Here is a 13,030-nt window from a genome sequence, read left to right on the forward strand (position 1 = left end):
AGGATAACAATGTTTGCCCACATAAATTAATTTGAAAAGGCGTCTTTTTAGACAAAAATGAATCAATATGCTTGACCTATATGAAAATAGTTCCATGAGTGTCTTTATCTAAATAAAGCTGCCTTTTAAATTTTCTTAACTTGACAGGAAGGGATTAGCCTCAGAGGCTGTGATCTGTAACAAAACAAGAACAAGTAGTAGATGTGTGTATTGGAGGGGAAGAGGTTTCAGGGAAAAAAATGTTCTCCTTCATGGCTAATTAAACTGGCAAACAAATCAATCAGCATAAATAGCTGATTAATTTATTGTCTTTGGACACTTACTCTATCTTAATGTTCTTGATGTACACTAAAATTACTATGCCATCATCTTATAGGGTAAGCATTTACCTTTAAGCTTTATATCTATACATAATATCGATCAGAGTCTTGGGTAAGTAATGGAAATACAGGTTTATATAAATGTGCTATAGACAGCTATAAAAACTTACAAGAGCCGATGCTGGTGATTAAACATACTTTTTTTCTTTTTAGATCCTATCCTGTATTTGCACCTGTGAACAAACTAAGTGCAAGTGAATGGCATAGTAGAAGAAGAGGTATAAACTGCCAAGTAAAACCTTTGTCGTGCTTCCATAATCCACTTCCATATTTATCATCTCTGGTTTGTAAGCGCTCATATGCCCTTTGAATACATTATGAAGATTTTTGAACATATCATTAGGATAGCCTGGGAAAATATTCAGCCTTTGTGGGTTACAGTGATAAATATAAACCACAGCATTGATGTTTCCTATTGAAATGTGAATACTTGAGTCTAGTTATTTTCAGACATTGGAATATTGTGGTGCTCTTCAGGCTGACATTTAATTTGCTGGTTGGTTAAATATAATGAAAGACGTTTTTAAAAAAGACAGTGAAATATTTTACAAATGAGAAAGGGGAGTTTATTATATGTGTCGTCAACATACTTTGGATTGTGGTTCTGAGTTTTTAAGAAATCCAACCAGTAAATTATATATGTTATGTTTCATTATCTTTCTCTGCCCCCACCCATCTATATCAATCTGTGCTAACCAATTGCTGGATTATACATTACATAGGCTCCACGTTGCTTCATATATGATGTGAGACAGGGAGTCTTCTATTATGGGGGAAACAGCTGACTAAAATCTATTGAAATTAATGCCTTTGTGTAGTACCTACAACGCTCTCCTGAATCTCATCATCTTAAGCAAATGGCTTCCTCTTTGTTTTACCTTTCTAATTAGCAGACCCCCATCTGACCATTTCAGTGCTCTCCACACCTCTTCATCTTTCTCTTTACACATGTCCCTTCATATCATTGTGTACATCACCATTGTTAAGGTTTTTAATTTAAATCAGGAATGATGAAGTATTCCAAGAAACCACTATTGAGGTTAAGGTTCTTTCCCCCCCCCCTTAATATTGATTGCCCATTTGAACACTATTTGCCACTCTAGTGTATGCTACACATGAGAGCTAATAAAGAACCAAATCAACTGCTCACTATGTAAATATCTTAAGATATGCATTTCAATTACGCATATGTGTGAAAAATAAATTATGTTGTCTTCATTATCATGAGGGAGATGTTGCCCCTCCCTGCATAGCGATGGGGATGGGTCACTTTTAGGAGGAAAAATGCAAAAAAAACCACCCCATGTAGCAAGAACTGAATATATAATTTTATTGACAAATTAAAACAAAGTGAAGGAAATATCTCTTCATAACGGAGTTTCCATAAATCAGTTAGATTTGAGACCAGGAGCACTATATGCATTGTAACTTTTATATCATTTACAACAACCCTTTCACCTTCTGACTGGGAGATAAAAGACTCAGACATCTCCATTCCTGCCCATATATGACAAAGGAAGCTTTGATTCTCAAAAGCTTATATGTGAAAATATTGTTAGTCTCTAAGGTGCTACTGGACTCAAATGTAACTTTTCTACTGCAGACCAATATGGCTAGCTTCTGAAACTATCATGAATCAGGAGTGATTTGAGGTAAGGTCCAGCCTTTAATGCTTAGTGATCTGTGATAAAAAGTTTTATTTGTAGGGTTCAGAACTACTTGTTCTTTCTTATGATGATTCTCTCAGGTGATAAAACGGTATTGCAGAGGCTGAATTTCCATAACATTTTACCATGGACAAAGTACCCAAATGAGGACAGAACACCAGTGCATCAAGTAGAACTGTGCTTTCTGCTCCTCACTTCACATGTGCACAATGTAGTGTATTGTGATCTTACAGAGATTGGAGGGACTTTGTATGCCACTAAAATGCTATCAAGACCTGTGTCTAACTTGGGAACAATTCTGAACCCTATAACAATCTTTCTAAATGAATTATGTACTTTCATTTTGTGTGGAAAGTAATGATCAATTGAATCACCGTGTCTATTATAGAAGCATACCTCAAGATTTTAGGTCCCTTTAGAACTCTTAAAATATAGATAGTGGATAGATAGTGGATAGATAGTGAATAGTAGTGGATATAGTAAATAGGATTTTTTTGTAAATATTTGTGCGATTAATAACAATATGTAAAGTTTTAATATTATAATATAATAATCTATATTTAGTTAAAAAAAGAACTCTTAGAATATAATGCCATAGACCAATCTCAGTGACGCCAACCCTTATCAAAATCTCTTAGCCAATCTGGGACCAACACAGCATGGGGGGAAGTATCTCCAAATCCAAGTCAGAGAAGAGATGTGATTTCCCTCATCTCGTGGAATATAGCCGGATGGATCAAGAAATGCGATAATCGTGATTTCCTCACTTATCTACAAAAATTTACGTTTATAGCCTTACAAGAAACTTGGTCCAATTCAGAGCTTGCCTTAAATGGCTACCAACAATACTCTCTTCCTGCTACAAGAGTATCCAAGTTTGGTCGTTATTCTGGAGGACTTTCACTATTTGTAGCCAACAGCATCAAAGCAACTCCTCTCGACTCATGTCCCCCCTCTTGCACAGGCTGTTTTGGTAGAGGGGGAAGCTCTTCACATGATTATAGTGAACTTGTATATACCTGCTGGATTGACACGAGACTCCTTAATCAACACATGGAGTAGGATATCATCATTTGTAGAAAATTTAGAAAATAAACAACCATCTACGGAGGTGATCCTGGTAGGTGATTTTAACGCCAGAGTGGGTACGGACCTTTCTACCACTTTGGCCCATTTGAATCAGGAGGATGATTTCGTACAGCTTCTTCTAACTCCAGCTCTTCGCTCCTCAAAGGACTCTCTCGTGAATGCGGCAGGAATTCAGTTAATCAAATTTGCCATCAAATTTAACAAATTATGGTTAAACGGCCTCAAGTGCTATAGGAATGCAGATAGCTTTACCTTGGTAAGCTTCATTTCGGTGCTAAGCGTGATCGATTACATCTTAATATCCCCCTATCTACACCAGTGTGTCACATCTTTTAGCGTTGGGGACTTATTGCTAAGTGATCATCTTCCACTCAATGTAACTTTTTCATTTGAGGTAAAGACCAATACAGAGGACCCCACCAACTTTAGGCATCAGAAAATAACATGGTCACCTCAGGTGGCAGCTGCTACAGAAACACTACTTAGCTCTTTTACATTTAATAAATTAAAAGAGAATATATTACAGGCTGACACACCAGAACGTGGAATACATCACTTTGAACAATTAGTTTCAAATTTAGCAGGGGAACTTCAAGCCGTCTCCTCGACCAAATCTAAGGCTGTAAACGGTCATAGAGAATGGTTTGATCGCTACTGTATTGAATTTAACAACTTAATACGATCATTATATAGAAGTTACCGCAGCACAGGTGAGGAAAAGCTACTGAGCAATATAACCCAACTGAAAAAGGATTTTCAAATTATGGTACAATGGAAACGAAAAAATCAATTCGAACAGCAGTGGGAACAACTATATCAAGCCACTTTAACAAATAACATTAAGCAATTCTGGCAGATCATAAATAGAAGGGCCCAAACGTGCAGTATCCAGTTGCCCCATATTTCACTAGACCGATGGTTCAGTTATTTTTCTAATCTGTTCAATGCTAGCCTAACTGAATACCCTGATTCCACTTCAATACCAGAGGAGCTACCAGATTGGCCTGCTGAGGGTTAATCCTCAAGAAGTGAGTAAACTAATCAGTGGTTTGAAAAGCGGTAAGGCCCCAGGTCCTGATGCAATAATACCAGAAATACTTAAATCCTCACCCGAATGGTGGGCTACAACTCTGGCTTCCTTATTTACCCATGTAAATAACACGGGCCGCATCCCAAAGATGCGGCTGGCGTCTATAGTTGTCCCAATCTACAAAAAGGGTGATATTACTAATCCTTCAAACTATCGTCCTATAAGCCTATTATCTGTAATTGGCAAACTATATGCAAAACTACTCCTTAGGAGAGTGGAAGATTGGGTCAAGCAAGCAGAAGTAATAGGACCGAGCAAATTGGATTCACTAAAAATAAATCAACACTGGATCATGTCCCAGTTTTAGCACACTTAGCTAACAAAAGTATAACTAATAATAACCGTAAACTGTTTTGAGCCTTCCTGGATTGAAAAGGCGGATTGGACTCCATATCTAGAGAGCCCTACTGTGGAGAAAAATTGACGGCGTTACACATGGACCCCAGACTACTGTTTCTTATAAAACAGCTACACACTTGCACTAGCTGCAGAATAAGAGCCACAACAAAAGGACCGCTCACAGAAAATATCATCACAACCAGAGGGGTCAAACAAGGCTGTACATTGGCCCCCACTTTGTTCAATATATTCCTTAGTGATCTAGTGCCAACCCTCCAGAAGGCCAATGGGCATGTTCCCAAACTAAGCACTAAACACGTGCCCGCGTTACTGTATGCTGACGACACCGTTCTTCTTTCCCACACTAAAGTTGGTCTCACTCGTCTCTTAAATTGCTGTGCTGAATATTGTAAGAGAAACGAACTGGTAATTAACTATGAAAAAACCAAAATATTGGTCTTCGCTAGAAGACCCCCTAGTCATACATGGACCATCAATACCAGACCCATAGAACAAGTTAACCAGTTCAAATATTTGGGCATAACTCTTACTAGCAACCTTAATTGGGCAGTACATCGGAAATTAGCACTCGCTGCAGCTGACAACAGTGCCCTAGCAATTCAGCGTTTCTTTTTCACTGTGGGCCACCAGTATATACCATCCGCATTGAAGGTGTTCAATGCTAAATGCGGCTCTCAGCTCCTCTATGGAGCACCTATTTGGATCGGAGCTATAAACAAAAAATATAAACACAGCCCAGTCCCGTTTCTTCCACAAAATTATGGGCTTACCAAATTGTGCTTCATATGCAGCCCTATGTTTAGAACTCGGGCAAATATCATATGCCACGATGGCCTGGCTGAGAACTGTCAGATACTGGCTACGTATCCACTATTTGCAGGATCACTCCAGTTTGTTACACCTCATGCTTTCCGACTATGCAAATTCTGGGTGGCTGAAACTAGTTGAGGGAAAAATCAACACTCTTGGCTTTTCATTAGAGTCGTTAGTCCCTCTTTCCCTATCAGAAGCATATAGCTGCTTGAAAACTAAGCTATTAGAACAAGAGTATCCGTATATGATAACAGCTGCGAGGAAAACGTGTTCCCCCCTGCCCCTGCTTATTCCAATTGAACAAGGACACATGGCCAATTATTTACAGTGGATCACCAACCCTAAATTAAGAAGAGCTTTAACACTGGCCAGATTCAATCTAATGCCTTCTATGCTGCTCTATGGCAGATATCAACAAATTGATAAACAGAGGAGGCTATGTCCATGCAATATGGGTCAGGTGGAGACACTCGATCATACCCTCTTTCATTGTGTAAGGTTTGCAAAAATCAGAATGTCACAATCTGCACTTATCCCATTTCTGTATAACAATCTAACTGATGCTCTTAAGATACCTATGCTTTTGAACAACATGGATCCCACAGTGTGTGAGAATGTAGCAAAATTTCTGCTAACAATAATAGACGTAAGTCTAGATGAATACCAACCAATGTCTATGTATTATGACCACATATAGCCAGCAGTAATTTTTCTAGCTTCTGACAGTATCCGATGACGTTTAAGTGAGTTAACTTAGCTGAAGGAATGTCCTATAGTTACAGAAGGACCATGTATATATTTTAGTATTTAGTATTTTAGTACCAGTGTCTATAATTGTGAGCAATAATGGGCAAATTTTGTATGCTGATTTTGTATGTTTATTTTATGCCAATAAAGGCTTGTGACTGACTAATGCTTTCTTCTGAAATAATAGAATAAAACATACCAGATCATAATCTCCACAAATATGTATGTGATGTATTTCAAATATTTATATGGTCACATTTTTGTTCCCTTTTTCTAATACATCCCTTTCTAACTTAAAGTCAAACTATCTGAATTAATACTTTTGTAATTAGTTAATTCCTCAGAATGCTGATTTTTATGTCAGGATTGGATTTTTTGACAGCAGTTGATGAATTTATGTCTGGCATGAACTACTTCAGACTGTGGGTGATAATATGCACAATTACATGCTTCTAAAAGAAGCTTTTTCTCCTGTGGCAAACTAGTTTTCCATATGCAGGGAATTTTTTTGTGTTCAAGAACTCAGAAACAGTCTGAAGATGGTACAACCAAGTCACAGGGTCATCTGCTGTTTGTGAAACCTAAGTGCTGGCAAAATTACAAGGCAAGCTCAGAGTATATTCGCTGTCCTATCTTCTAAGGGTTATGCTCTGTTGCAGTATCAGCAGTTACACTTACATGTAACTTGACAGTGACACAGACAGGTACCTCCTGAGAGAGGCAGCAAACATCTTAATATCAGTTCTAGGCAACAATGTCATGGGAAGGTTTTAGCCTCTATTCTCTGTTTTTTGGGCCTCCGGGGCAACTAGTCAGCTGCTGTGTGAAACAGTTTGTTGAACTAGATAGACCAGTGGTCTGATCCATTGAGGCTCTTCTTACATTCTCCTTGCCTGTGGTTACTCATACACAAGGTTACCATAAAGGCTCTTTTTTTGTACCAAGAGAGTAAATCAGTAATGGGAGAATTGAACACTTTCTGCTAATTTGCTTGCTTAAATATGAGTCTCACAGGTGCCTCTGCAGTATCAGTGTGATAGAGATGATTTTGGCATGTGTTGTAAGTGATCTCTGTCATGTATCTTTCAACTTGATGGCTGTGAAATATGTTCAACCCATCTGCGGATGGAACTTGGTATTATCCAAACAGCAACTAGACCCTAAGGGACAATACCACACTTGTGCTTGAAAGTGTGGGAGAGAACGGATAGTTTGGATAATTCACAATTATATGTCACACTAATGCCAGACAGTAGTAACTCAGCAGTAATGGCTTAACTGATACCTATATGATTAGGATTTCCTGAACTCTCAGAGTATTCTTCTTGTGACAGTTTGGGAGGACCTGGTTGTTTAGAGATGCCTCAGACAAAAAGGAAAGAAGCTTTAGCTGTTTCAGTGAGAACACAGATGTGGGGCAGAGGCACTGAAAGCAAGGGGGCAAGGTTATAGTAGCAACAGAGGCAAACACCACTACAGTCCAGTATCTACTACTTGCAGCCACTACCACACCTTGCCTCAGTGCAGAACTGCCATAGAGTTTGATGGTAAATGAGGCCTGTTGGCAGAAAGAACTTGACAGTGGCATAATACTTAGGATGAAGTGGCATTTGGTCCTGGCTCCTAACAGCTCTGCTTGAGGTTGAGGCCCCCAAGTCCAGACAGCAGTCACTTTGGCTGAGGTCAACAGTGCAAAGAACACAGATCAGCAAAAGCTGAAGATGTGCTGAGGCCTGAAGGAAGAGATGTGATGGCCTAGGGCAGGGGTTGGCAACCTTTACCACCCAAAAAAACCATTTGGACCCATTTTCCATGGCTCTGAAGATCTACCGAGCTGGAGAGGCCACCTCTGGTTTGGCCCCTCCACTCACCTTTCCTTCCAGCACTGGGAGGTGGAGGTGCTGAGCAGGGAAACCCCCTCTGCCTGATGCAGCAGGCAGCCACCTGCTCCGGGGGCAGAGGGGGAATGGCGGTCACAGCCTGCTGGTGCTGCCGCCTCTCACACTGCGGGAGGCAGCGGTGCTGGGCAGGGAAACCCCCTGTGCCCAACGGAGCAGGCAGCCACCTGCTCTGAGGGGCAGAGGGGAGATGGCGGCCACGGCCTGCCTGGTGCTGCCACCTCTCACACTGTAGGAGACAGCATCGCCAGGCAGGGAAACCCCTCTGCCCGACACAGCAGGCAGCCACCTGCTCTGAGGGGCAGAGGTGGGATGGTGGCTGTGGGGATGACAGGGGGATGGCGGCTGCTCTGGAGGGGCATGCCCACTCTACCCTCTGACCTCCAGGGGTCAGAGGGCAGCATGGGCATGTCTCTCCAGCCCTCCAGAACAGCGCTGGAAGGAGAGGTGAATGGAGGGGATGCGAAAAGCGGTGCCCTCACACACGGAGCCGCCTCCAGTTCAGCCCCTCCACTTAACCGTCCTTCCAGCACTGCTCTGGAGGGCTGGAGGGACACGCCCACGCTACCCACCAACCTCCAGGCCACGCGGAGCCACAGTATAAGGCTGAAAGAGCCTCATGCATCTCTGGAGCCGCAGGTTGCAGACCCCTGGCCTTGGGGAAAAGGGAAACTGGGGGAAAGCTTTTATATTTTCAGTATAGTTCTTAGCACTTATTTTACATTTTTTAAAGTGGAGAAATTGGGAAATTTGTGGGAACACTGAAAAGAACCACTGTGATGGAGTTTAGAAAGGGAGGTAGTAGAATGGTGTATCCAAAGCTAAGGCAAGCTTTGTATGTTACAACTAGTACTTTGAATTAAACCTGGTAAAATAAAGTGACATTTTGCATACTCCATCTGGCTCCCAATAGTAATTGTGCTGCAACATTCTGTATCAATTGGGTTTTCTGTGTTGTCTTCAAGGGTAAACCTAAATACCCTGCATTAAAATAACTAGTTTCAAGGTCATTGTGGCATGGATTCACATAGCCTCATTGGCCAAATCAAAATAGGCTAAAGACAGACAGAAGAAAGATTTTTTTTGCAACTGTGCTGACTTGCTTCTACAGCAAAAATGGTGAACCCAGTATGCCCACGGGCTTTTAACTGAGTTGGCAAGAATCAGTGGATTTTATCAAATGTGAGAAATACAATGTCCTTCAGGATCTGAACCTTCCCAAACAGCATTATCTTACCTCTGACAGGACTGAGCTTGAACAGTTTTTCTGTGCAGTAAGAAAAAAAATCCTGTTGGTCTAGGCGGGCAGGTCTACCCAGTGCTTTTTAATGGGTGGCAAACCGATCTTCCAAACAGCTAAGATCCTCTTATGCATGTTTGCATAGCTATGAAGATAGCTCCTCAAAAATTTCAAAAATAGGGAAACTATGTATTGCTGGAATTAGCAGGACAGTCTGAGAACAACTATGTACTTTTGGGGCTAAAAAGGCACCCAGGATCGGAGCTTGTAGAGCAAATGTCCTGGGGCAATCTTCATCAAATGGCAACAGAAAGAATCTCTTCCCCGAGGATGAAACTGCACAAGCTGAGGATGAAACTGACCAGACAGCAAAATGGTTGGGCAAGAAAAATAAGATGCCTCCTGAGCATTCCCCACAGCCCAGCAGGAGACATTTTGCAGGTGGCTTAAAGAGAAAAAGCTTACTTTGACAGCCGCATAGCATTTCAGCCATGAGAAAATCATTGATTTCTTTGATGTTCTACTTTTGAATATGGCTGTCCCATTTATTTATTTATTGCCTACCCACAGAGGGCTCAGGGCAGTGTACAAAACAATAGAACAATTAAAAGTCATAATTAACAATTAAAACAAAATCAATTTAAAATACAAATAACAAGAATCCAGTAAAACAAAAAAAAACCCTAACACTGGATGGTAACCCGGAAAATCTTGAACCCCCTGGGAGGGTAGCAGGCACAGCAAATAGAGGACAATTAAGAGTGTGTGTGTGTGTGTGTGTGTGTGTGTGTGTGTGTGTGTGTGTGTGTGTGTACACACATACATACTTATACCCTCTGAAACTAATTTTAGATTTAGTCTGATTTTATACTGTGGAGCTGATCATAGCATTTTGTGAAATGCATGTTCCTTAAAGGTCTGCTGAGTCATTCGTGAATGTAGGTTGGATGGGAATGAAAGGAACTACTGAAATTAAACAGTGTCTGTGAGGGAAGTGAACAGCTAAGCCCTTCCAGCACTCTTCCTCTCTTCCCAATAAAAATAAATAAGTAAAATGACACTAAAAGGTAAAAGCTGAAGTTTCTTAGTTAAACAAAGAGTGCAGCACATTGGAAGCATGAACAATTCCCAAACTTTCCACCCATCCCTCTACAGGCGGTGCTTGAGTATTTACTGTAAACAAACTTAGCAGCCCTCTGGAGGCTAATGGGGCTGTTGATTGCTGTTTGTTCAGCACAGCAGGGTCTGGCGTGTGATATCTGGGCTTCTGTGTATTGATGAGTGTGGGCTGCTGGTGGGAGGCATAGTCTGTTTGAGGGCTGCCAGAAGCTTGTTAGCTCTCTGTGGTTGGGTGGAATGAAAGACACCTGTTTATTTAGAATTCTTAAGTCCTCTAGGACCAGTGTGAAATCTGGAGAGAAACTCCAACCATGCTTCTTAGCAGAAGTATCTGGTGATAGTTTTTTCCTCATGATTTATCTGCACCATCACTTAGAATAACCATCAATCTTAGGCTTTACTTTATTAGGATACCTTTCTGCAATACACAAACTAAGTAGTATAGAACAATCTTGCTGATGTCTGTGGGTCTATTCTAAACAATTTGTGGATTAAAAACTTGGTTAAAATGGCAAGGTTGCCTTTAAGAATGTCTTTTTATGAAGTAATCCATTTTAGAAGATCTGCCAATGAATAAATCAAACAGAAAAGTGTACTTGTCATGTAAAAGTGTGCTTTTCATGTGTTCTAATTGTAAAAACTGTGCAACTTTAATTGGCAACAAAGGAGAAACCAAAAAGTGCAGAATGCTATCTAATGAACTTGGTACAAGGATGATTTTCTTTGCTGTCTCATATTCTAATTTTTAAAGAACTAATTAAGATGAAATATTTCTAATTTATTTTTCTCAAGAATCAAGTTAGTATTTAATGTCCAAAATATGCGTAGTCGATTACAAATTATAAAATAGTTTGCCCAGTGTATCTGACTTGTGTTTCCTAGTCTCACTTCCCAGAATCCAAGGAATTCACTTAACTGGAGGAACAGAAAATTATTTCGATATTAACAATTAGAGTTGTTACTGTGGCTATAGAATTATTTTTATTCAAAGCTTTTCTGAACAAAGTCATGCTAAAGCTACTTCACAATTTGTATTACATTCTGGTTACATTTGTTAACACAATCATCTTCAAGATGTGAATATACATACTAAAAAGGGGGAGAAAGCTAATTACAAAGTGGGAGATTCATTGGGTAAGGCTGAGTTAAGGCAATCAACTGCAGCTTTATCAAGTATATGAACCCTCAATACCCATCCCGTTTTATTGATCTTGTTGATGTAAACCAAATGTTGTGTGCAACTTGGTTCACTCAGGCAAAAGTTTGTGACCCTTAACAGCCATATTAACATGTCTAATTCTAACTGACAGGGCAATTTCCTGGTTGCTATTGTTTGAGCCAAGCAGAGACTCCAAGCTACCAGCAACCTAAAAGATCTTAGTCATATTAGCTGTCAGTCATATTAACACTTCTAATTCTAAATGACAGACAAAATAAAAAAGTGGAGAAACAATATCTATGGCCCAAATGCTTATTTAATTATCATAAGTGCTTGTTTGAGATCTGATAAATCAGAGCTATTTTGAGACATTTTTTTTACATGGGAGGATGAACTTTCAAATATTTTAGTTTCTCCAGATTAACTGTTTAAAGAAAATTTAATTGCAAAATAAGTTAAGGTGGGAAGCATGAAAGAGAGCTTGAGTTAAATGGTACCAAAGATGTCTAATTTTTTATGGCTCTTTGACTGGAGTTGGAATCAATTTATCTGATTTGGTTATTTAATAGTATAACTCATAGACATACAAGAAAGTGTGTATTTGTGTGTGTGCTCATGATGAGGCACTTTGGAAATGTCATCCATCCCTTGCGTGAATAAATAGTACCTACTGTAATGAATTGGTCAGAAAATTATATTGGTAAAGGGATAAGTACTGTTGTCTATCATACAGTTGTCTATCATGCTGTCTACTGCCTATCACTATGCTCTATGTAATTTTAACATATTACATCTGAATGCTTATGCTTTGTTTCAAGTTTGTTTCAGCTCTTTTTTAGATTTCTACTTCCAATAGAGTATCTGGAAGGGCAAGAGGGGGCATATGACCCAAGCACGATTCTCCTCGGTCATGTGGGGGGTTGATTTTGGCCACCAGCCCCTCCTTCTCACCCCCATGCCCAGCCCCCAGCAAAACTCCCCTCACTTACCTGGCATACCCCGCTCACCTGGCCTGGCCCCATTCTGCTTGGCAGCCACTTGCCTGCCCTGTCCTGCCATGCCCTGCTTACCTGGCCCAGCCCACACCGCTTGCCCAGTTTGCCCTGCTCGTCCAGCCCAGCCCAGCCCAGCCCAACCCAGCCCAATCCACTTGCCTGGCCGATGCCACTTGCCGATCTGTGCTGCTTGACTCTTGTTTGCCCAGCCTGTGCTGCTTGCCTTGCTTGCCTGACCCAGCCCAGCTCACACCATTCGCCAGGTTTGTACTGCTTGCCTCCACTTGCCCAATCTGCCCTGCTTGCCTGGCCCAGCCCATGCTGCTCAATAAGTCAATCTTTTTGTGGTGGGATGGGGGAGTTTGGTGGGGGGTGGCAGGAGTGGGGGAGTTGGGCTGGACGTGCGGGAGGGGTTGGCATTTTGTAAAGATATGCCACTGTCTGCTTCTTTTCAGAGTTGTGGAGTTCAAACC

General features: G+C 40.8%; 1 long non-coding RNA gene across 1 annotated transcript in view; it reads left to right on the forward strand.

Annotated features, from left to right (window-relative positions):
- The window catches only part of LOC125440184, a 99,501-nt gene that overhangs the window by 44,428 nt on the left and 42,043 nt on the right, over window positions 1–13,030 (forward strand). Inside the window, exon 2 of the long non-coding RNA XR_007245650.1 lies at window positions 534–598. This is a non-coding gene — a long non-coding RNA (uncharacterized LOC125440184). The remainder of the gene's footprint in view (window positions 1–533; window positions 599–13,030) is intronic.

The sequence above is a fragment of the Sphaerodactylus townsendi genome, linkage group LG10 (genome assembly GCF_021028975.2).
Source record: "Sphaerodactylus townsendi isolate TG3544 linkage group LG10, MPM_Stown_v2.3, whole genome shotgun sequence".
In the NCBI taxonomy this organism is placed as follows: Eukaryota; Metazoa; Chordata; class Lepidosauria; order Squamata; family Sphaerodactylidae; genus Sphaerodactylus; species Sphaerodactylus townsendi.